Below are 25883 nucleotides of genomic sequence, written 5' to 3' on the forward strand. Positions count from 1 at the left end.
CTGGCATAATGTGAGTGAAATGTCCTGTGCCACTTAATAAAAATGCACTCCTATTTTGGACCAGCTACAGTTTCCAGATCATTTTCAAAGACAGCCTAACAAATAGAACACCTCAACCCACATAGGCCACCTGAGACTCTAGTGAAGATGCTTGATAAAGCAAGCTTGTCCAGACTGAATACCCAATGCTTTAAGAGGACTGCGTTCCTTTCAGAACAGGTTTATAGCACTTGCCAGTAGTACCTCCATTTCATCTTGCTTGAGTCTTGATTTTTTAAACCCTCATCTTAGTCCATTACTGCACCCAGGACAGGAGTTTCAGCCATACCAGCTGGAAAATCCCCAAGAGCTCTTAGGAATCCATCAAAACCCATTAGCCTCCAGGGATGGGCCATTCTAATAGGTTCCCCAACCCTGTAAATGTAAAGCCACTGAAAGACTAAACCTCAGTAGGAAATGACTCCTCCACTTTTAGATCACCATCCTCCTGGATAGCTGAGAAAACCAAATCCAAGTGTGTCCTGATACATGTTTGGGGCCATGGTATGTTGGGAGAGTACCATGAATTTCTCAGTCTCCCCAGGCAAAGCAGGGGAAAACTTCTTGAGAGTTGCGGGGGGCAGTATACCAAGTGACTTGCTGATCTGTCATGAGAGCCCAACATAAGCACTTCAGATTGTTACCCAACACAAGAGGCCAGGTAAGTAAATCTGAGTAAGAAGCCAATGTCTTTGAAGCGCTTGCAGCCTAAATGTTGACCATAGAGGAGAAGACGAGGGAAAGGCCAGGATAACAAGGGACAGGTGTGTGCTTGATGGTTTTATCCAATCTTAGACACACATTAGAATGTTGAAAGGTCTGAAATGTTCCTAGGCTTTGAAAGATTGCAGAACAAATATCTGTAGGGATAACAGATGCATTTGCAATGGGTGCTGGCAGCTTAACAACATTTCTGATTTTGGAAAGAGTATTTAGCCATGCTTCTTTAAAGCTTCAGCATGCGATGGAAAGCTTTAAATTTCAAAACTTCAGAATCCAAGCCTTTTTAAAAAAAATAAGAAATATGTCATACGTATTTTGCCCTTTTGCTGCACTTAGAATGGCTGCTTGGCATCATATTGATGTGTGGCATTGCATATAGGACTAGCACTCCAGTGTAAAAGATTTGAGCTGATTTGTCTGTCCTTGCAGAGCTGTCAAGAGTGACAGATTTTGGAATGTTTTGTAATATTGTGCTGCTGTCACAGCTGTGCCTTACTTGCAGGTACGATAAGTCTTGGAGCTGAGCTGTTCTGAGATTTATATAATGAACACACTCTTTAGCACTCCATTCTTGTGGAATCCTAGTATTACCAAAGAATAGGATTCTCCCCCCCCCCCTTTCTATATAAAAAAATCGCATTGCTGTCTTCTCAGCAATATATAATAAGATTTTCAATACCTAGTGTATCATAAACTTGTTCCTCCTTAGTTCTTAAGAATTTGTTCATTAGACAGATGCCTAGCTAGAATACTGTGCATGGGGAGATTAAAACCATGTGAATACTATACACAAATAATGCAATAAAGTTCAATTTCCAAAATGGCTTCACTGCACCCCTATCATATTCCAACACAGAGCTTTCCAAACTTTTCATGTTGGTGACACACTTTTTAGACATGCTTTTAGGATACAGTAATTCAATTACACTAGCAGGTTAAACTAACCCTTTTCCAGCACGGGAAACATTCACAGAACACACCTACACACTGCAGCCGATACACCAAGATGTTGTGACACACAGTTTGGAAAGCTCTGTTCTAACATGTTAATTTCCTCTCTCTTTTTCCTGGACAATTCATCTGAAGTTATTTGGTTATACTAACAACCAATTTGTCTTCTGAGGTTTTAAACATATTACTTTTCCCCAAATGAAGTGTTTCACTTGAATGAAAAAGGTCATGAAAAACATTAGCTGTATTTCTGCACTAGAAAATTCTCCACTGCACCCACCAAGTCTCAGAGAATTAGTTCATGTGGCCTAGATTCTGACTGGCACTGATGTACTTGCTTCCTACTACAATATGATGATGTTTTGCATAAAGAAGGTAATCTTAAAACAGATGTAATCTTGTTTAAACAGAGTGGATGGTGCTGGATGGTTTCTTTTTCTTTTGCCAAACTATCATTGTTTATCTCAACTATTTTTTTAAAAAAACTTCCAGTATTTGGAATGTCCTAACCTCTTGGGTAGGGGACGCGGGTGGCGCTGTGGGTTAAACCACAGAGCCTAGGACCTGCCGATCAGAAGGTTGGCGGTTCAAATCCCCGCAACGGGGTGAGCTCCCATTGCTTGGTCCCTGTTCCTGCCAACCTAGCAGTTCGAAAGGACATCAAAGTGCAAGTAGATAAATAGGTACCGCTCCTGCAGGAAGGTAAACGGCATTTCTGTGCGCTGCTCTGGTTTGCCAGAAGCAGCTTAGTCATGCTGGCCACATGACCCAGAAGCTGTACGCCGGCTCCCTCGGCCAATAAAGCAAGATGAGCGCCGCAACTCCAGAGTCGGCCACAACTGGACCTAATGGTCAGGGGTTCCTTTACCTTTACCTTCTTGGGTAAGCTTACACAGTATACTTAACAGACATGTTCTGCACACAGGGGCACAGCACAGAAAGGACATGTGGAACTGGCCGACCTGATTCCAGTACAGCACAAGCAGCTATGGATGGGTTGATGGGGAGAAGAAAGGAGATTTATAGAATCCAAGCGGCTTGGAAAGAGAAATGGGAGTAGTTATTTTTCTGCCTGTCCTAAAAATGTTTATACTGGTATGCTGATTGTGCCTTAGCAGTTTACTTCCTTGTTTCTGCCCCTCTGAAACTGCACCTCAGAATTTAATCATGCTCTTTTGGGATTAATTATACTGGGCAGGTTATGGAAGGCACAGCAGAGACTGGCATGTAGTCCTTTCAGGGAACAATTCAAAAGACACGGCCTAAAGTTGCAGTTTCACACCCCTGCTCTTTGGTAGTGAATGCTGTTAAGAATGATTAGTATAGTGACTGCCTTCCCATGGGCGCACACTTTCTCATCAAAGGGAGACTGTCGCACTTCCTATAATAACTTTTATGGTTCATTAGCTATTAGCCCAGCAAGTCTGAACCAGAGAAATGCAAAATTTTCAGCACTATCCATGTGTGGGGAAACTACAGGAATAGCTGTGAGCCAGCCATTCCCCTCCCGAGCTGAAGGCCAATTGGGCAGGGCCTGCTGGCAGCAGCCCCAAGAAGCCTATGGGAGGCTGGCAAACCAGCCACTGACTTGTCTGAAACAGCACAGGTTGGGGGGGGGGAGAGAGAGCAGAAGCTGATTGGCCTGGGGTGATCCAGGAAGACCTATAGAGGAGGGACAAAAGTGAAAGAGAACCTCACCCAAATGCATGGTTAGCTAGGTTGATCATGTGAAAAGAAGGGAAGATGACACCTAGAAAGGGTGCTCATAGTGTTGTCTGAGTCACAGAGTACCAGCGACCACTCCTGCACTCAAATGAAGTGCCTTTGCTCCTGAAACAGACATGAAGGAATGGTGCTGTTACTGCTAAGGGAGTCTAATGTATCCGGACTAGCCCTTACCAACGAAAAACACAAGGTGGAAAACGCTGCAAGGATCAGGTACCGAAGCTGGATGGGATCCCTGGAAGGAATGCTAGAGAGTTCGTCAGCACTGCTTCCCATAAGAGGATAATGACAAGTTTCCATCTGCACTTTAAGAAGCTGGGACTGTGGACTTGAAGGGAGCCACAAAACTTAAGGTGAAGAATAACTGCTTCTGCTCCACCGGGCTTCACTAATAACCCTGTTCACTGAACCAGCCAGAGAGTATGGATTCTTTGGAAATAAGGGGTTGAGTGGGAGGCTTGCATCTGACAGGATCACACAGTGTTAGATGTTTCTAGCGCATGCAGCAGTGGTTCAGCCAGGCCCAATAACAGGATGCTGCTCTGAAGTGGAATATCTTTCTAGCTGTTCTTTCTAGGCAGTAATAACAATACAAACCAGAGATTCAGGCAACAGGGAAGACAAAGCACCTGCTCTGCCTGCAGCCCTAACTCTCTTTGACAAATTTCACTAGGCCGCTGTGTCTCCTACAGCACCGAGAAGTGATCAATCACCCTTCCAGAGTGTTCTCAATAATGCAACAAGATGGGATGCCATTTCTTGCACATTTTTTCTGTTTCACTAAAGAAGCACATACAACAGCAGTTAAACATTGCTCTGGGAAATATAGAGTGTAATTATTTGTCATACATCAAACAAACAAACAAACAAACAAGAAAATCCAGTCTGCTTAAAAATGTACCCCCAAGTTACTATGTGCTTGTATAAAATTCTATCAGGTTCTGAAAATTCATCATCTGTTAAGAAATTATTGAAAGTAATCATTGTCCACTATAAAAGTGGAATAAATCAAAACAGCACAATGTTTAACAGAAGCTAGCTCAGAAAAAGCAAGGGAGCCTATGCTTGTGAGCCTGTCAGTATCCTACCCTCTCCCCGTGTTTCCTACTTTAAAGTTAGAAACAGCAGCTAGCATGCAAACTACATGTATTTCCAAGTAAGAAGATGAGTTTCACCCAGTGCTATTTTTCTAGAAAAAGAGATGCTGGTACTCACCATTAATACCTTTCTTGTTCTTTTATAATAACAATGGCGCCCACCTGAGAGGTGCCAGAACCGAGTTCTGGCAAGTTCTGGGGAAAAAGCCCTGGTTTCACTGCAGCCATATCCCAGTTTCCCTGAGTGCCCATGGATGAAATCCTCTCTTGCAGTGGGCATATGAAGCAAGGTGAGAGCCAAGTTGCCCAATAACTTTTCTAGACTTTGCCCTGCTTAAGCCTTGTGACTACCAGGACCAGCCATTGCTTAGATTGAGACTACGCATCCTGGCCTACTGCCCAGAAGGAGGACATCTGTGTGGATGCTACCACTGGCACTGGACTAATAATGCTTTCGTGAAATTTCAGATGGGACTCTTCCACAAAGTGTGCAAAGACCCGATACAGTGGTACCACGGGTTAAGAACTTAATTCGTTCTGGAGGTCCATTCTAAACCTGAAACTGTTCTTAACCTGAGGTACCACTTTCGCTAATGGGGCCTCCCGCTGCCGCCGCACCACCGCTGCACGATTTCTGTTCTCATCCTGAAGTAAAGTTCTTAACCCAAGGTACTACTTCTGGGTTAGCCGAGTCTGTAACCTGAAGCGTCTGTAACCCGAGGTACCACTGTACTTGGATTCAACAGACCCCTGCTACTGTTTCCTTGCACTAAACCAAACTGCAAAATTGAGGCTTACAAATCAAAGTGGGTGTGTTAGCACCACTGAAAATGGCACTTCAGAATCATTCTCAAATAGGACAGACCGCATAGGCACTTAAATGGGAAGACACTAATACCAGATTAATAGTCATGGAATGTTAGCGTTAAGTAGGACAATCTCTGATGTCTCCCCTTTAAGTGCAAATCACTGGAAGGACGATTTCATGGCTAGGCCTCAAAGCACCACTTGCTGAATAAGTTACAAGTTAAGATCAGCCTTGCCAGATGTTTGAGGAAAATGGGAATATATATACAATCTGTCAGAGATCTGATCAGTAGCCAGTTCAAAGAGTGTCTGGGGAATGGCAGAGAAGAAGAAAAGGGATAGGAGAAGGAGCTGTGAAACTCCTTTAAGTGTCTCCAAACACATGTATTTAGTTCGAACAGGATACATTGATACAACTGTTAGTACTAGTTTTGGCCAGGCATATTTCAAATAAATTTTGTAGAACTACCCTTTATGGCTCTGAAACTTTCTGCAACACAAATCTAGATATGCCATATCTAGATATGCTATATCTATATATAGAAGGATCTGGCAACTTCTGTTTCAGTGTATCTGAAGAAGTGTGCATGCACACGAAAGCTCATACCAAGAACTAACTTAGTTGGTCTTTAAGGTGCTACTGGAAGGAAAAAAAATTTTTTGTTTTGACTATGGCAGACCAACACGGCTACCTATCTGTAACTAGATATGCCAGTGACACACAATTAATGCTATCAGTGCCTGTGCACCTTCTGCTTGGCAAGTATAACACCTTATAACATAATAATGAAATAGCAGCTAATGCTAAACAATAGAGGTGCAAACTGTGCTGACATTAAAGGGCCTGCAGCGCCTCTTCTTCAGTCTCACCTGTCAGTCACCTTCCAGTTGAGCTCTGGACTGTGGAATAGCTTTGTACTGTCCTACCTCTGGGTAAGATGGCTGTTGGTTTCAGCAGAGGATTTCGACATTGCTCCATGTATTACAGGTGAAACTCAAAAAATTAGAATATTGTGGAAAAGTTCATTTATTTCAGTAATTCAACTTAAAAGGTGAAACTAATATATGAGATAGACTCATGACATGCAAAGCGAGATATGTCAAGCTTTTATTTGTTACAATTGTGATGTTTATGATGTACAGCTGATGAAAACCCCAAATTAACAATCTCAGAAAATTAGAATATTAAATGATATTAAACTGCCTCAATGCGGCGTGGCATGGATGCTATCAGCTTGTGGCACTGCTGAGGTGTTATGGAAGACCAGGAAGCTTCAATAGCAGAAGGAAGCATGAAGTGCTCCAAAATCTCCTGGTAGACAGCTACGTTGACCCTGGACTTAATGAAACACAGTGGACCAACACCAGCTGATGACATGGCTCCCCAAATCAACACAGACTGTGGAAACTTCACATTGGACTTCAAGCATCTGGCATTGTGTGCCTCCCCATTCTTCCTCCAAACTCTGGGTCCTTCGTTTCCAAGTGAGATGCAAAAGCTGCTCTCATCAGAAAAGAGATTTGGGGAGCCATGTCATCAGCTGGTGTTGGTCCACTGTACTTCATTAAGTCCAGGGTCAACGTAGCTGTCTACCAGGAGATTTTGGAGCACTTCATGCTTCCTTCCGCAGACGAGCTTTATGGGGATGCTGATTTCATTTTCCAATAGGACTTTGTCACCTGCCAAAAGTATGAAAACCTGGTTCAATGCCCATGGGATTACTGTGCTTGATTGGCCAGCAAACTTGCCTGACCTGAACCCCACAGAGAATCTATGGGGCATTGCTAAGAGAAAGATGAGAGACATGAGACCGAGCAATGTAGAAGAGCTGAAGGCTGCTATTGAAGCTTCCTGGTCTTCCATAACACCTCAGCAGTGCCACAAGCTGATAGCATCCATGCCATGCCGCATTGAGGCAGTAATTGATGCAAAAGGGGCCCAAACCAAGTACTGAGTACATGTGCATGCTTCTACTTCTCAGAGGTCCAATATTGCTCTATTTGCAGTCCTTGTTTTGCTGATTTCATTTAATATTCTAATTTTCTGAGATTGTTAATTTGGGGTTTTCATCAGCTGTACGCCATAAACATCACAATTATAACAAATAAAGGCTTGACATATCTCGCTTTGCATGTCATGAGTCTATCTCATATATTAGTTTCACCTTTTAAGTTGCATTACTGAAATAAATGAACTTTTCCACAATATTCTAATTTTCTGAGTTTTACCTGTACATTGGCATAATATCCTATGCTGGTTTGCTATCCAAAACAAATGGGATTATGGTGCAGTCTGTAAAGTGAAAAGCTGGAGTGCAGCTGCTCCATTTTTACAGACTTTCAATTTCCCTTTTTGTGATTCACTGAACATCTAAACTGAAGCATCCTAGAAAATCACAGCAGCTACTTCCATGGTGAGAAAAATACCATCTTGTGATTTTCCTACAAGCGAATTTCTGGGCCTTATTTAAAGGGTTGACTTCCTTTACAGTTTAAAATGGCTTCAGACCAAGCTACCTGTAAGAACCTGCTTAGGCCCTGAGATTGACCATGGAGGTCCTGCTCATATGTCCACCAATAACATCTATCAGGTTCGTGCCCCCATCTTATGGAATGCCCTTCTGTTGAAGCAACAACTGGCTTCCTCCCTGACTACTTTTAAATGGATCATTTGTAAGTATCTGCTGCTGGTTTTATACTTTACAGTTATGATTATAAACTATTTAAAATACATATTAACAGTATTAATATTCAGACACACAAGTGAACTGTTCACCCAGTTACTTGCAATGGTTAACAGGCTGCAATAATGTCAGCATGGTTATTTGCTTATGAGTTCATAGGCTCAAACAGATGACCTGCCATGCATGCATGATGTGTTTTCCAAGTTTAAAATTAGATTTTTGTTTGTGACATCTTGTTTTCTGTCATGTGGGATTTGAAAAGTCTGTTCTAATGTCTTCTAAAGTTTCTATCTCATATGCTAGGTGCAAAAGCTAAGAATAAACACGACAAACACAACAAACAGACACAAACATGAAGCTCTCAGCCAGAAATCTTTCACATAAACAATTACTGTTACATAGTCTCTCTTTTGAGATCGGGACTGAACTCCCAGTGGTTGACTGTGCTTTTTCAGAATGAAACAAACATGTTCCAAAAACTATTTTTAAGAAGTAGAGTGACTTTTGCATTTGAAACTACAAAGCCAGCAACTTGGATTTAGGGTAGCTGAACTGAATTCTGATGAGGCTTGGCTAATTGGTTTTGAAGGCATTACCAAATAGTTAATGTTAATTAAAAACATTCCCAGACACAAGCCATATTGTTTAAATATATACAGTGGTACCTCGAGTTAAGAACTTAATTCGTTCTGGAGGTCTGTTCTTAACCTGAAACTGTTCTTAACCTGAGGTACCACATTAGCTAATGGGGCCTCCCACTGCCGCTACTTGATTGCTGTTCTCATCCTGAAGCAAAGTTCTTAACCCAAGGTACTATTTCTGGGTTAGCAGAGTCTGTAACCTGAAGCGTCTGTAACCCGAGGTACCACTGTATATTTAATCTCATTAGTGTTATGGTGTTAAGGATAAAAGCATTAGTCAGTCAATGACAGTGTCAACTGCAGATTAAAAATCCACCTACAGATTTTTTTAAAAGCAAAATCCAAAATTAATAAAGGCGAAAAGATTAGAAGAAAATTAATTTGCCCTGCAGAAGATGCACAGCTGTTCTTAAGTATGCAAGTACTTACGGTAATGCAACTGTGTTGATAGTCCTAGGTCTATAAGCATATGCCCAAATCCTAGTGTAAGGTGGGAGAGGACTACATCACACACACACCCCTTTCTCCTTTCAAATAGGTGATCGGAGTTAATTTCTGGTTTCCAGACTAGGAACAACATGATATAAGCAGTACCAGTTTACATGTGAAGTCCTTCATCAACCTAGCCATGGGAAGAATGAAACATACCTTCGTAGTCCCCTTACTGGACTGGGCAATAGATGCATGATATGATCAGACAAGGGACATGTTTTGGTAATACCAAATTCAATGCTACCATAAATCCATGTCATAGATGACTAGCCATCAGTCTCTAGTATAGTCAAGTGCACATGCTTTGAGATAACAACGAAAACATGGCCCTGGAGTGGTTTCCACCCAATCAGGGCTCAAATCACATCATGCAACCCTGGCTAGGCAACCACGTTTCTGCCTTGTAACAAAGTTTCTTATAATTATAAAACGATGAAAAATGGGCTTTGATAGGTAAGGCAAGTCTTTCTCCCAGGACTGGTGGGACAAAGCCGTCCACGAGGCTTGGTGAGGCAGCAGACTCAGGCGGCAGGCTCTGGATAAATCACTGTTTGCTACCTCCTGTTCTTGCCACCCCCTGCCAGCACTACCACTACTCTCCACTGCTAACTCCTTCGACTCCTTTTCCACTGCCACCGATTCCTGTGGCCTCCAGGGCCCGATGGAGGAGGTGGCAGCCGGGGAAAGAAGAGTCTGTGGCGGAGGATTCAATGGCAGTCGCCATGGGCAGGAGGCATTTTCTGTTTTGCCTTAAGCAGGAAAACATCCTGGGTTGGCTCTGCATTCTCCTTCATTCACACCCCACCACGCCCACCCCTGAAAAGAGAACCTGTATTTTAAAGGCTTCCTTTTCTTGGCTGAGGTGGCACCTCCAGTGGTGGTGGCAGCAGTGACAGAAGAGTGCAGGGGCCCCAGCCCTTTTCCTGATGCTACATTTTTATATAAATCAGTGACATTTGTGTAACCATTTTGAAATGGCGGTTGGTGGCTGGGGTGAGCTTTAAGGAGGTTTGGGACAAGCTGTAAAGAGAGGGGGAGAGGGAGGTTAGCCAGATATGAAGAGAGGGAGGTTGGCAGCTGGGAGGAGCTGGCAGTAAAAGGTAAAGGTAAAGGGACCCCTGACCATTAGGTCCAGTCGTGACCGACTCTGGGGTTGCGGCACTCATCTCGCTTTATTGGCCAAGGGAGCTTCTGGGTCATGTGGCCAGCATGACTAAGCCGCTTCTGGCAAACCAGAGCAGCGAAAGGAAATGCCGTTTACCTTCCCGCTGGAGCGGTATTTATTTATCTACTTGCACTTTGACGTGCTTTCGAACTGCTAGGTTGGCAGGAGCTGGGACCAAGCAACGGGAGCTCACCCCGTTGCGGGGATTCAAACCGCCGACCTTCTGATCGGCAAGTCCTAGGCTCTGTGGTTTAACCCACAGCGCCACCCTGCTGGTAAATAAATATGATCATCATTAAAAGGAAAAGTCACTAGAATAAGTTTAGGCATCATTTTTCAAAACACAGGATCTGCATTCAGGGCTTATTCCACAATCATTCCTGTTACACTTTAAAACAACAGTAAGAAGCGTTGTTTAGTGTGGGAGAAACAGCAGAGTTGTGAATTGCTTTCTTGAATGGAAAAGCACCAGAAGCAAGTGGTGAGGCTTATGTGGCTTCCTCCACTGAACATAGGCAGCAGCAAGTTGCTGAACTAAAAGAAAATGTTTTCTTTTTTGCCATATTTTACTCTTTAGAGAAGCTGCGGATGAATTGGAGAGCTAACCCTCTGAAATGTGAACTCCTTTACCTGACTCATTCTCCTGGGGATCTGCATTTCAAAACGATGCTGGGGAATGAAATGCAGTCTTTATCATTGTTCAAAATGTGGTAGTGAAGCCTTGAGTGACGTTAATGCCTGCAGAAATCTCCCAATATCTTTGTCTGCAGGTGGTCAGCTACTCAAATACATCTAGGCCAGCTGAAAACACACTCCTGACCTCAAAAGCCAGGGGGGCACCAAAGGATCCCTTGCTGGTAATCAAAGGAAATGCAACACTGATTAATTCCTCCTCCTGATGGACAGCACAGCAGCCTTGGTACCTGCATGAAGTAATAAAGTCCAACTGCCTGCTCCTTAAAATGGGTGACATGTTTAAGCGTTCACAGATAATCAAATAAAATTTCTTTACAATTCCTTCAAACTCATATCAGAACTGCCTCTAAATATTAATACTGTATTCTGGATTTTAGTTCACTTTAGGTGACTACCCTGATTTTATTTTTAAGTTTCTATGGTTCATCAGGTTGTTATGAAAATCTCTTTTCCATTTCTATAAATGTTTCGGTCTCTTTATGACTTCCTTTCTGCAGCTTGTCTGACTTCAAATATTTAGTGGCTGAATAAAATGGTTATTTCCCCCTTACTTCTCCGAAGCGCATGCAAGCAACAAACCCTTTACATTAGTAAATGTTCCCAGGAGAAAATCTTGTTTGAACAGTATTTAAATCACATATTTTAATGGTTTGTTTTATTTTATTTTACAGAACATAGATTTAAAGCATAAACTTTTACAGATACAGTGGTACCTCTGGTTACGAATTTTATTTGTTCCGGAGGTCTGTTCTTAAGCCGAAACTGTTCTTAACATGAGGCGCGCTTTTGCTAATGGGACCTCCTGCTGCTGCCGTGCCGCATTCTCATCCTGGGGCAAAGTTCGCAACTAGGGGCATCTACTTCCGGGTTAGTGGAGCTCATTACCTGAAGCATTCGTAAGGAGGATGGTACGTAACCCGAGTTACATATAATGCACAAAAGTAAGCCTGCTGGAGGTGTTAGGGCTGCATTAAAAAAAAAATCTATTTCATTACAAAACTCAGTGCATATCCTGACGGCCATTGTTATCCATAAACAGCTATGCTGATGAAGCAGTAATTGTAGAACCGTGTCCCTGCACAGTGCACTAATGTTGCATCATGAGTCTTGAATCCACCCAGATGTTGTATAAGAACTGCTCTGGATATGACCCTTCTCCCATTTTGCCTACGGAAAGATGTATGTTGCTTTCACATGACATTAAATACCTCTTCAGAGGGGATATATATATATATATATATATATATATATATATATATATATACACAAATTGCATCAGGTGCTGCGGTTGATAACCAAGGGGTTCAAAGCTGGCAAGAAGAGGAATTTACCGTATTTTTCACTCTATAACACGCACCCGACCATAACACGCACATAGTTTTTAGAGGAGGATAACAAGAAAAAAAATATTCTAAACGAAACAGTGGATGTATGATTTTTGTGGTTCATGCTGTGGCCACAGACATGTGATCTGACAGTGAGTTTGGAGTAGCCCAATGCAAAAATCCTGAGGATCCATGTGGATCCATGCTTTGTAACCACATTTTTGCACCACTGCGGCCCCAGGCAACAGTGGGTACGTGATTTTTTTGGTGCAAGATGTAGCCATGGACATGCTATGTGATCTGATGGTGAATTTGGGGTGACCCAGTGCAAAAATGCTGAGGATCCATGCTTTGTAACCACGTTTTAAGTGGGGAGGGAAGGAAAAGCACTCAAGGGACAAGGAGCACGTGTGGGGTGGGTGGAGAAGGATGCTGCTAATAATGAAGAAGAGGGGAATAAGGGGAGAAGAAGCACGTGTGGGGTGGGTGGAGAAGGATGCTGCTAATAATGAAGAAGAGGGGTATAAGGGGAGAAGGCTCCTCTCCTCTCCCACTTTGCTCCTTTAAAGCAAGCAGGCTCTGCTTTTCTTCCTCCTCCCCGCTCATCCCCGGCTTAGCGAGCTGAAAAACTTTGCTGCTATGTAGCGAGCTGAGTGGGGAGGAGAGAGGGACAGAGAGCCTGCTTGCTTTAAAGGAACCAACCGGACAGGAGCCGCTTACACTCGTGTAAGCGGCTCCTCTCCTCTCCCGCTTTGCTCCTTTAAAGAAGCAGGCTCTCTGTCCCTCTCTCCTCCCCACTCAGTGGCTCTTCTCCTGCTTTGCTGTTTCAAAGCGAGCCACGGAGGAGGGAAGGAAGGGGAACCATGGATCCTCTGCTCACGACTGCAGCAGATCCCCTCGCCATCCGTAGGCATTCCCTCCATAACACGCACAGACATTCCCCCTTACTTTCTAGGAGGAAAAAAGTGAGTGTTATGGTGCAAAAAATACGGTAACTGTTTTCTTCCCCACAGTGATTCTGAGGAAAATGCCACATCTAAAGAAGGCCGTTGAATTTTTCCCCAACCCAGAAGATCAGGCTAACAGATTACTAACATGTGCTCTATCTAGAAGGGACATTTGAAAACTTCCTAGAAACTGTAGCACATCCAGAATGCTGCTGTTTGTCACCTGATTAGGGGGTCAAGATTTGGGGAATATAACACCAGTTTTGACCCAGCTAAACTGGCTGCCTGAATGTTTTCAAGGCCACCTTAAAGTATCGGTGCTTAAAACCTTGAACAACATTATCCCATCTCACATTCTTTGAGAACTGCTGATGAGGTTATGTTCAGGTTGCAATACATTTTGCACCCAGGTGAAGTTATCTAGACTATGGAGCAGTGCCTTATCTATCGTGGAACCTATACCCTTGAACAAACCAAGGATGGCCTCTACGGCCAGCCATCACCCTAACTGGCTTTATTACCAGATGCAGATCTTTGGGTTAAGGAAGATATTTCTTATATTTAACAGGTTCAGAAGTCGAGTGAGGGTTGACTAGCTGTTAACATTTTATTGCTGCATATTCCTGATGGATGCATTGTTGCCAAATGTTTCATTGTGGTATTATGGATTATATAATGTATTCTTATTTATATGCATTGCCTTCTACCTAAAGGTGCCACTGGTTGATTTATGCAAATCTTTAAAATCCCCCCTTGCCATTATGCTCTGTTGTAAAGGCACATCTGCTTTAATAAGTCCTTTACCCTCTTGGTAATGGAAAGCTGTTTGTGCAGATTGCTTAGTCAGTGCTGTATATTGCACTGTGATTCATGTAAGCAGTGTACACACCACGCCGAATTCATTCACTTTGATGGCTTCTGTGATGAGACTCCACTGCAAATGCAATGAGGAAATGGTGTAGGTAAAGGGATTGCACACCAGTTTGAAATGGAGGTTGGAGCTTACAGGTGAGCTGAGATGTAAGAATGGCATGCATAAGAAATGGAAGAATGGAGGAATCATGAAGGAGGAGTGTGTTTCGAGTAGCCAACAGTTGCAGGAAGAAGGTCAGGCAGGCCAAAGCTCGGAATGAGCTCAGGCTTGCTAGAGAGGTTAAAAAATAATAATAAATTATTCTTTGGCTATGTTTGAAGCAAGAAGAACAAGCAAGTAGTAGGTCCTCTGCGTGGAGAAGATGGGGCAGAGTGTTGGGCGACAGAGAGAAGGTGGAACTGCTCAACACCTTCTTTGCCTCTTTGCCCATCCTGGTGATAACAGAATAAACAGTGCAAGGAGGCACTGCAGCCCAAGCTAAGAAAAGAGGTGATAAGGGAACACCTAGCTATTTTAAATGAAGCCAAACCTCTGGGCAGTGATTGTTTCCTGCAGTTGGAATTATGGGTGTTGTACAATTCCTGAAACCTTTAATTCCCCCCCTTAATATCCGAATTTAAATTTATATTTTTTGTGGGGTTTTTTTAAAGTATATTGTATATTTCAGCAAAACAGCTTGTAAAACTCTGAATCCTTGGGGGGGGGGAGCAGGAGCCAAGAAGCACACAAATGAATTATGAATTGAATAGTAAACAGAACTGTAACAGAATCAGTTCCTTTTTTGGACAGGTGAACTGGAACTAATTCCTTTATGGAGGGTGTAACTTGTACTAATTGCTTTTTAAAATGAACTTTCCATGCACTAGCTATAACCGAGTAGCTAAAATGCATGCTTTGCATGCAAAAGATGTTCAACCCCTGGCATCTCCAAGAACTTTGGGGCTGGAAGCAGCTCCTGTCGGAAACTCTAGAGAGAGTCACTGGCATTCAGTGTCAAAAATACTGAGCTATATGGACCGATGATTTAATTGGTATAAGGCAGAGATCTGTCTTCCTTAGTGAAACTGATGAGGCAGCCCCTGAGACATTTGCTTGACCAATGAGGTTCAAGGCATCCCCTGTTTTAGGCACAAACAATATGTGCGCAATTGGGCACACACACACAGTGTTAAACCTGGAAGTGACCTGGAAATGTCATAAAAAGGGCGGAACAGGGGCAGGGTGGGGGCAGAATGGGGTGTTTCAATTGCACACAGTTTCACACAAATGCACAATGAGCTGGAATGCAAGCCCCACACAAATCAGGAATTGCCTGTAGTTGCATATATTGATTCAACATGGATTTGCAAGACCTCCCATTAACTATAATGGAATTTGCTCATTCTCTAAAATTTGTTTCTTCAGTGCTGGTAATGGGGAAACCATAGTGACCCAGAAACCAGAATTAGAAAGTTAAGCTGTTAACTTAAGCTCTGACTCCAGGAAATTAAAAATGAGAGTTTATAAAGGTATTTAAATGACATTTTTATTGGTTTAATATTCTAATAGAGATTAAATTGCATTAGCAACCTGCAGCAAGCATATTAATAGGCAACTTCAACAATCAGCCAGTATCGCACAGCATCAACCTCAGCAGAAATGACAGGCTAATAAGTGCACCACCACACAGGGCTGGCAATTTCTGCAGAGCCGAAAACCAGACCTGGAGCATTTGTGTCACTTTGCACCTGTATGGGTAGGCAAGGAAACCACTGGAAATTGCATTTGATAATGATCAAGTATTTCTTCAAAAGGAGGAATGCATTAGGCACAATTAATAAGCTGTAGGAGATTATGTTCTCTAGCCTTCATCATAAATCTATCAAAATGCAATGTTTTCCCACATTATATATACATTTAAAGCAACTCCTTCATAACTATGTGTGTGACACACACAGTAAGTCAAATACACAAGGCCCTTTCATATCACACGCATACATATCTATGGTGTAGGTATCCTCTTCAGATATTCACCCTGAAACATGACATCCTTGTCTCCAATGGCCCAAGTGTATCCACTTTACCGCCACCCTTCCTATGCTAAGTGGGAAGAGGAGGAGGACATCCTAGAACACACTTAGAAGACACATTGAGACCAGGAACTCTGATAATGCAGACTAACCAATCATGGGGAGGCATTTAAAAGCATTTAGCCAAATCAACCAAGTAGCTCTCTTTAGGCCAGGCATGGCCAAACTTGGCCCTCCAGCTGTTTTGGGACTACAACTCCCATCATCCCTAGGATCAGTGGTCAGGGATGATGGGAATTGTAGTCCCAAAACAGCTGGAGGGCCAAGTTTGGTCCTGTTGCAATAAACGTTTAAGATTGGGGAGTGGCAGAGGCAGTGCATGAGGGGGACACATGAGGGTGGGGTCAGTGCACATGTGCTTGGTCCCCTACATATTTTCTGGCCTTGTGTATTTAGGCAGAACATGTGGGGAGAGGTATTGTTTCTTGAATTGTGAAGCAAGGATGGAAACTATTGTATGGGAAAAGCAAACATTTATTATACTTTAGGAGTAAAGCAATGTGGCCAGCTGGAGAGAGGGAGCGGGACAGAAGAACCTGAAAAGGTCAATCAACAAAAAGGACACTTGTCCTAATCTATTTCTGATTGTTCCTTCATGCCCAACTCTAAAAGAAGTCTTACCCTCCCAGACAGGCACACCTTGTTTATATGTGTACAGTATTATTCAGACTTAAAGTGTGTCCATGAACATCCGAGATCATATAGTTCTGCCCTTTGTAACCTTGAAAAATGTAAAAATAAACCACCAAGGAACAAATATCTTATGTTAAAAAGCAAAGCTGTCAGAGGCATATAAAACCTAATTTGCTTTATAGGTTCTGGTGAAAGATTCGCTAAAAAATAAAGGGCTTTCTTGGTCTAGGTATGCATTAGGAGGAATAATTTCCTTCATGGCAGTAGCATTTTTCCATTTGTCTTAACAATACTATCTCATCTATTTCAGCAGCAGGGAGTAATTCTGCAATATTTTCACCTTGACAGTGTAAGGTCCTATTGGCTCATTTTCAGGATATAATACTTTTTAGGATCACTTTCATTATCAAATCAAAGATTTGTTGTATTGTGGTGCCCTGTATTTGGACCTGGAAAATAGTTGTTATTATTATTAAGCAGTCATGTCAGTGCATGTAACAGATACCAAAGAAAGCATCTTCCATGCTATTTAATCCAGTTTTACAGATGCCCGATTTAGTATTTCCACACTACAGTGTAGCCAATCATAATTTCAAAAAGCTCTAGGTCATTTTATATTTGTCCTTGCTTTTCTTTGTGTGAGCCGGAGCATACATTTTGCTTTTCTGATGTTGTTATCATGCCAAATAAGCTATCTTTAATTAGCTATTTTATTATTCTTCCAAAAGCAAGATTTGGGAATAAGTTATCTCCCTTAAATTCTAATGTGCTACACCCTCTCTCCCTTTTCTGCCTGTTTGGTTGAACCCGCACGGACTGGAGTCCAAAGGCTTTTACATACACAGTTTCTCTTAACAGTGACTTTTGCATACCACTCATGTAATGCCAATTGGAGGTGTAGTGTTTGTTAGAAACAGATTGTTGGGGAAAGCCTTTGCGTGGACTTTGTCTAGCACAGCCGGTGATGGTGGCAACCATCCTTTTGGGGGCAAAGGGAAGTCAATTGTATTCAACTGTTGAAAGTGTTACCTAAATGCTGAAAACCAGCACCATATTCCTGAACCAAAATTTAAGCCTTAACCAGAAAGTGTGTGCTTCTTCCATGAAGGGGGTCCATAAGCTCTCATTAACTTTTACCAAAAGCTCTGGTACCTGGACTTGGTAATAGGAAGAGTCTTCTACTGCATAACATCTGGGCTATTCCACACATTTGTGTGGAAACGTGTGCCAGATATTTCAATTCTCCATCGTAAGTTATGAATATGTAAGCTCTGTATAACAGTAATTCCTCCCAGACTTGCCCATAGCATCATCTTCATGCCTTTTAAGTGGCTGCAAGATTTAGCAGACTGTCCTCACTTTACTCCTATGGGATACAGTAAATGTTTTGTTTAGCACATCACTGTGGGTGGGTGTGGATATAGGCGTTTAGCAGCTTTAATACATCTTTTCTATATACTCAAAGTGGTTCACAATAAATAATGACAAAACAGGAAAAACAGAAAGACATCAATATATTGTCTCTCACAGTATCTCCCTATAAAAGACCATTCAAGACAGTTGCATAATAAATGCACCATAAAAAATGCACTTCATTAGTAAGCACTTAGTCCAGGGTGCTCAGTGCAGTGTACATTATTTCCTTCCTCTCTACGTGAGCCTCACAACAACACTGTAAAGGAGGTTACATTGGGAGATGGTGACCGGCCCAGTCACCTAGTGAGCTTCATGGCTGAGGCAAGATTTGAGCTTGGGTCTCTGGTCTAAGTCTAACAATCTAACCATTACATCACACTGGTTTCAGTCATACCAGTCACTCATAATACTACTGCTCTGATACTTTCCCGTTCATGTATGTGAATCTGGTGATGATGTTCTTTCTGTCCTATTTTTAAACATTAATTAAGGCTGCAACCCATGTCCAAAGTATGTACCAGTTTATTCAGTGGTGCTTACTTCCAGGTAAGTGGGGTTAGGATTGCTGCATAAGCTACGAACCTATCAACAGTGAAGACTACACAAACCAGTCTCGCAGCAAAGTGAACTGGAGAAAATGTCTAGCTGCGGTTCTCATTATTTTCTAACCTTTTCCCAGTTGCAAACTTCTGTCCTTCTTCGCTGGGTTAGATTTGCAACCTGCCTGGTCAACAAGCAATGAATTATCAATATAGTTGCATCTGGCCACATAAAGGAAACACAGAAAGTTTGTTGGAGGGGGAGGTCCCTTCCGATAAAAGTAATTGGCCATAAACTCGTACTTGGATGCCCATAACTTCCTGCAGCTGCAGATGATGACTGTTAAATACACGAAAGCTAATGTAGCAAGTCACACCCCATAAAATCTAGTTATGGTTATGCATCAAAATGATGAGTCGCTTGTAAATTTCAGGTGCACCTGCACAGCTGTTTAAGACAGATTCTTCACTAACATTCAGGGCATGTTCGAGTAGCTGGCAGTAGTTTAGCCATCTATGGGAAAATATAAATAATCTCATGCAATGAGATGTAGGCTATAGCCTTGGACACCTTTACCAGGGAGTAAGTCCCACTGAACACAGCATGGATAACTGTTCCAAATAGACATGTAGAGTTGTTGCACAGCAAGGTACCTTAGGTGAATTTGAAGGCAGTTTCTATGGAGAAATGAGGAGGGATACAATACAGTGCCACAGAAAACGACAGCCTTGTTAATGCTTATAGGATAAGCTATCCCTGGATGAGAGAAATAAATTGAGGGAGATGGAGGCGGGGGGAGGGCCCTTTTAGCAAGGGAAAGTGGCACTGAAACAAGAGGCCAAAACGACAGTCACCAGATTAAAATATAGATAATATAGTCAGAAGCAATGCAGGCAGGCTGGTCAGGGGTGTGTGAAGGGAAACTGGAGAGACAAAAGGTCTGATTCAGTCTAAGGTGGCTTCCTGTGTTCCTACTGGCCATGCTGGTTGATTGGGGCTAATGAGAGTCCAACGACATTTGCAAGGCACAAATTGACTATCCAGGATCTTTTACTTAAATTCTAATGCACAGGTATTCAGTAAAGCCATGCCACTTTTCTACAACCTCTGTAAGATTGGTGTAACAGTGCAGCCAGGATTGGCAGAGGGTAATGAAGCTCCCTTATCTCCCCCACCATCCTATCACTTTCATTATGACAATGAACCAGTCAGCAAAGCAGAACTGGTTTGCCATAAAATCTGTCCAAGAGGAAAAAAAATGTGTAGAGTGCAAATGCTGCATAAGCTTCATCATATCCCTCTCCAAATTAAATTTCCAGCAATGCTTACAGGAGAGAAGATTAATTAAGGGTATGGCAGGAAGTGGTGAAAGTTCAGGTGAGCTTTTTAAAAAACCATTCAAGTTAATGGTGTTTGCAACTTATCTAAGTTACTGATAATGATTTTCCTGTTAATCTAGTTTGTTCAGAAATCAATTTTTTCCTTAAATGTGATTCTGCAGGGATAAACTTTCTTTTATCTTGTTTACGGCAACATGGACACTCCCAGGAGAGCTGCAAGGGATCAATCATTTTTCACTCCGATCCTTCTAATCCCAAAACTCAATGTTCTTCACTGATTTTTGAATGATGGCTTCAGACATTCCCTAGAGCACAGCCCTTTTGTTAGGCTGAAGCGAATGCTGCCTGTTAGGCAGGAGAAGCCAAATACAAATAAAGAGCAATTAAAGCATTGATTGAAGAACATGATTAGTGCTTTTCAAAGTCTGTCCTATTTCTGTGTCTGTGGTGGTTCTGCTTCTTCGGGGAGTGATAGATACATGCTTCTCCATTTTTCTTAGGTCACAAGAATGCTTCTTGACCAGATGTGGTCAGACAACTGGGCTTTGATTAGGGTTGCTATGTGAAAAGAAGGGCAGGACTCAAGAGCATTAAATAGTTGAGCGGAAAAGGGAATGTCACCAGGTGCAGCTTGCCATCTGCTGAAATCCCCTCCTCTACAGAACTATTCAATGTGCATGAGTCCTATCCTCTTTTTCACATAGGCTTCCTAGCCACAGCAGCTGTGTAAAAATACCATGTGCTTCCACAAGAATCTGCCCCACCCCACCCCATGGCAATTGCAGGGAAGCTTGTTCCACAGTCTCCTACCCTGTTGGGTGTGGAGGGTAAGGATTTTGAATAAGGCCTTATCAGTGCTACCCAGATTGCGGAGAGTGAGGGTGTAGAACAAAACCTACACAACCATGGTGTCCAGATGCTCTGCTCTGGGAGATCCTGCATACCACAATTTTAGGTGCCTTTCAGTAGCAGGCCATTTTTGTGGAGACATACATTATATGGAAACACTAATATGACTGCCCCAGTTTGTTGATCTGGCTGGCTTTTTTGTTTTTGTTTCTGCTGCTGGTAGTGATCGATGGTGTTTTAACTGTTTTAATGGATTGATCACTTTGTGCCTAATTTTTTAGTTGCCCTACGCATCTCATAGGAGTGGAAGTTTCAGGGTAAATACATTTTCATAAATAATAGAAGAAACTATTTTTCCACATGCGACTCATCATGGGGATTGATGACAGAAAGAGGTCAAGAGTAGACTTGTAAGATGGTAGTACTGTAAACCGTTACTGAAAAGTTTCTAAAACAGCATCTCTGCTTGTGGCAGCAATGTCTTGTGTTGGTTCCTGGCTGACTATCTAAGCAAAGTAGACAGTCTTAGTTTGGAAATCAGCGACCCAATCCAAACTGGAAGAGCCAGTTAGCAACCTAATGTATGTGTATCCCAGGCTAGTAAGAAATCATGGACAGGTTAGGATTTGCCTGTTTTTTACTACTGTATTTGGCAGCAGAAAATTGCACAACTACTCTTAAGATATTTTTTTTAAAAAATATTTTCTCAAATTTCACATGTAGAGGTAAAGCAACTGCTGGTGAATGCATCGTAATATATTCAGTTTAAAATCCCAAACAAAATTGATTCTAGACTACAGCATTTACATTCTTCTCCCACAATAGGACTAACAGCAGACCAACAGTGTTGGAACCAAGAAGAATAGTATCCCTGCCATCACATCTTTATACTGAAAAAGGCTATAACTGTTCCATCTGTTACACAGCTGCACATAGGGGCCTCACCAGAAAAATAAAAAGTGGCCCATCCCATACTCACAGCTTGCTTTTCTTCTGCCCTGCCCTGTTATAAGCAACTACATTTTCTAAGTGTAAAGGCATAACCAAATATAGGTCTTGGCCATGTTTTTGAATGACTTCCTTTAGAGTAGTCTGAAGAGGTAAGAAAAGCAGGTACAACAGGAGAAAGTGATCATACTTTCATCTTGCCAGGGCTGGAGATCTTTGCCCCACTGCAGACTTCTGCCACTTACTACTAAAATATACAGTGGTACCTCGAGTTAAGAACTTAATTCATTCCAGAGATCCGTTCTTAACCTGAGGTACCACTTTAGCTAATGGAGCCTCCCGCTGCCGCGCAATTTCTGTTCTCATCCTGAGGTAAAGTTCTTAACTCGAGGTACTACTTCTGTTAGTGGAGTCTGTAACCTGAAGCGTCTGTAAAGTGAAGCGTTTGTAACCCAAGGTACCACTGTACTGCTTGTCTCCAAGTTATAAAAATGGTTATTAATCACATCAGTTGCCATCTTTGCTCCAACTCTGAAGTAGGCTAGGCAGAAACTCTTGCTTAGGCTGGATGTAGACACAAAGAAGCATTTCAGTTAAACGAGTTGTAAACTTTGTATGAGAAATTGGATTGGCAAAAACAGAACTCCACAACGCCATCTGGTGTCACAGTGTTATAATGCATATTCAATGCGTATAAAGTGCTTTTTCTTTGCCAATGTAGCTGAATCCTTAGTGTGGTCTGGGTATAAAACATGCACACACCACTTTTTGGAGTGAGGGCTATTGAACACACTGAGCTTTGTTCAAAGTAAATATGCAGGGGATTAAATTCAAAACACTGAAATGCAGCCTTCATTAGCTGCTGCTGCTGGTTGTTTTTCACATGTCAGAGAAACTAAGAAGAAAGGTATAAAGCTCACAGCACCCAAAGAAATGCAGTCCCTATGCATACAAACTCTTGTTATGGGTCTCAAACCTTCTACCCACAGGGCCCATTTAAGAGAGATGAAAATTACTGAGGACCAGAAGTCACAAAATGGTTGCAAATGCAGACAAGCATTCCACATAATCAACAGATGATTACTAATATAACTTTCTACCGATATTCAGTCCATTGTTGCAGACGGCCAAAGCCTTTTACTTCCAGCAAGGTGCTCCATAGTTCAACTACAGGGGAGGCAATATAAGTCAGCTTCTCCCTTCTGCACAGCTGATCCACTAACTCTAAAATTTGCTTTCCCTTGTTCTCTTCCCAATCCTGCATGTATCACAAAGCATTCTTCTCCCGTTCTCTTTTCACAGTCACCTTGCAACATTCACATTCATTTCTTCCTCCTACAACACATTATTTCTCTTATTTTTATTTTCTATTCCGAGTTTAAACAACAAAATAGCTCATTAAATTTCTACTTTCCTTCAACCTTTCCTGTGGCCCTTTTGCTTCAGAGGAGGGAGACCTCTCTTTCCAACATCCCTACTGAAACTTCTCCGTTTCCTGGCCACCTTTGCTCAGCTAAATCTGAGGCCCAGGTAAGGGTTGGGGCAGGCACTGTGGCCTACCTGAAAGGGGTCTGATGTCTTGGCCTACTGCCTACTATTGATTACACAGCCCCAGGCTGGAAAGGTTGACCAAACTCCAGTTACTCACACACAAAGAGACATATTCTTTCTGCAGAAAACTAGCAGAACCATTTCCAGCCCCTTTTACAAATAATACTTGGTTGCTTACTTTTTGCATCTTCTAAGGTTGCACGCATGGAGAACAAAGAGAATCTCCTTGCCTCAGGCTTTCCTAACCTTTCAGTCTCTTTCCTTCTCCACTCCACTGTAGAAAATAAAACCTACATATTATATATATATATGAGAAAATAAATAGACTCACCGTTGCTGGTTTGGTAGCCTGTTTGCTCTAAAAGCGAGGGAACAAACTGATCGATTGATACCGATTCAGAAGAGCAAGGTATTGCAAATGTATGCATGTGATTGGCCCACATTAAAATACATATACAGTACTGGATTGGTAAAGAGATATTGAGAACTGCAGCCTATGCTCTGAAGTTTCTTAACAGGCCATGAGGGACTCTTGCCAGGTGCAGCTGATAACATTCTGCTTAACCCTTTCCTAGCTTTATAGGCCAGCATTGTTACTTTGCTTTTTAAAACAGCCCCTCCCCCCCAAATGATGGGGGTAGGAACTGCTCTGCAAAGTGATTTGCAACTGGCTGTGATGTAGAGACAGCGGATTGTTTCTGCATCTCCTGTGGTGGCCAATGACAGAAAAATTTTCAGACTTATAAACAAGTGAAAATGTAGGGGGGGCGTGTTTTGATATTCTAGAGGTCAGAGAGCCTAATTAAGAATGTGGCTGCCCGGGACAGTGTTTACTGCAAAGAAAGCAATGTGTACCAGCTTTTGGGCATCTATCTCATAACGATAAGGCCATCTCAACCCTGAACTCATTGAAATTCCAAAGGGCTTTGTGAACGAAGTAGGAAAATGGAAGCTTCTTTTGCAGGTAAATGCAACTTCCAAGAAACTGGAGGGCAAGTTTCAGCACAGCATTAATAAAATGCAAGAGCCCCCTGCTGTTGACATCTGCCCCTCTATGCTGAACACAAGTCCTGGTTCCAATGCTTTTTTCTTTTAAAAAAATGATGTTTAGGGATACGCTCATTTTCCTACTCATATTGAAATACTGCCCCTCAATGAGGCCAAACTTAGATTCAAAAAATGTTTAGGGGTGTGCCACCCTCAAGAAAAATCACTGCCTGGTTCTATGTAGAAGCCTAGGCTCTGTGCACGTAGGACCTACCACAAATAACCAATGGTAATGCTCACCAGTTGTTGGAAAGGAATCAGGAGCAAGATGTAGGTTGCAATTCTAGCTTATGCACACTTGGGTCCATTGAATCCAGTTAAACTTCTGAATGACCGCTCCCCGCTTAAAAGGGGGGCGCCCTTTGCGTGGACGCGTGCAGCCCCTAGATCTGGAGCGGCTCCAACAGCATAGGCTTGGCTTTGCCTTCCCTCAGGTGGGATACCTGGAGGTCTCCGCCTACCTCAGTCAGTTGTCCAATCCCACCTGGGGGAAGCGTTGCCAAGGAGACCAGGCCAGGTAGAGGAGGGATTACCTGCCCACACAATAGAGGGAGGATCTTACCTGGGAATCCTCACTTGGCTCCAGAGCTTCTCCCACCCTACCCACCCTCAGTTAATGTCTTATTTTGCAGGTTAACTTTTCTTCACAGGTTTTGCAGGTTAACTTTTCTTCACAGGTATGCGGGCGCTGCTACGTTAAGGTCACTGTTAAAGGGCCGGAAAGGAATTTCCCTGCATTGGCAGGTTTCGCCTTTCCCGTAGCAAAACGTCACAACTTTGGCGGTATCAGGCCTTGGGTGGAATCCTTTAGTCCATCTTCCTCTTTGCGGCGGTGATACCAGGATTCCCCGTTAAAGGGGTTTTCTGAAGGGAGGCTTTGACCGTACGCCGAAAGGTTGTCATTGCTCTCCCCTGCGACAGCGGCGTAACGGGGGTGGCTATCTCTGCTTGAACATATGTTCTCCAGAGCCGGCCCATCCCCCCCCCCCACACACTGGATAACCCTGATGCTCCCTAGGTCCCTGGCTGGGGACTGGGGAGGGAGAACGCCCAATGCCTGAGCCAAGGTCTACCCACATTTGAAATTTAATAAAGTTGTGGCCAATTTAATCCCATAGCACGTTGTCTTGAGTCGTTATTCCACATGACGGGGGGACCGCGCGGGATCTGGGGACTCCGCCTGTCCACGCAATAAACAGGCTTAGGATTTCTTAGTTTGTCTCTTCTCTGGTCTGTCCATAACAAGGGCTACAATGAGAAATAAGAGCTGTGTCAGGGCCAGAGATGGAAATGCATTTAAATAGGATGTTGGTTTTTAAAGATG

General features: G+C 42.7%; 1 long non-coding RNA gene across 1 annotated transcript in view; it reads right to left on the reverse strand.

Annotated features, from left to right (window-relative positions):
• Nucleotides 1-24079, reverse strand: part of LOC310760011 — a 61937-nt gene extending 37858 nt beyond the window's left edge. The window contains exon 1 of the long non-coding RNA XR_014546681.1: nucleotides 23844-24079. This is a non-coding gene — a long non-coding RNA (uncharacterized lncRNA). The remainder of the gene's footprint in view (nucleotides 1-23843) is intronic.
• Nucleotides 24080-25883: the final 1804 nt, after the last annotated feature.

The sequence above is a fragment of the Podarcis filfolensis genome (assembly GCF_964270895.1).
Source record: "Podarcis filfolensis genome assembly, chromosome: 3".
Taxonomy (NCBI): domain Eukaryota; kingdom Metazoa; phylum Chordata; class Lepidosauria; order Squamata; family Lacertidae; genus Podarcis; species Podarcis filfolensis.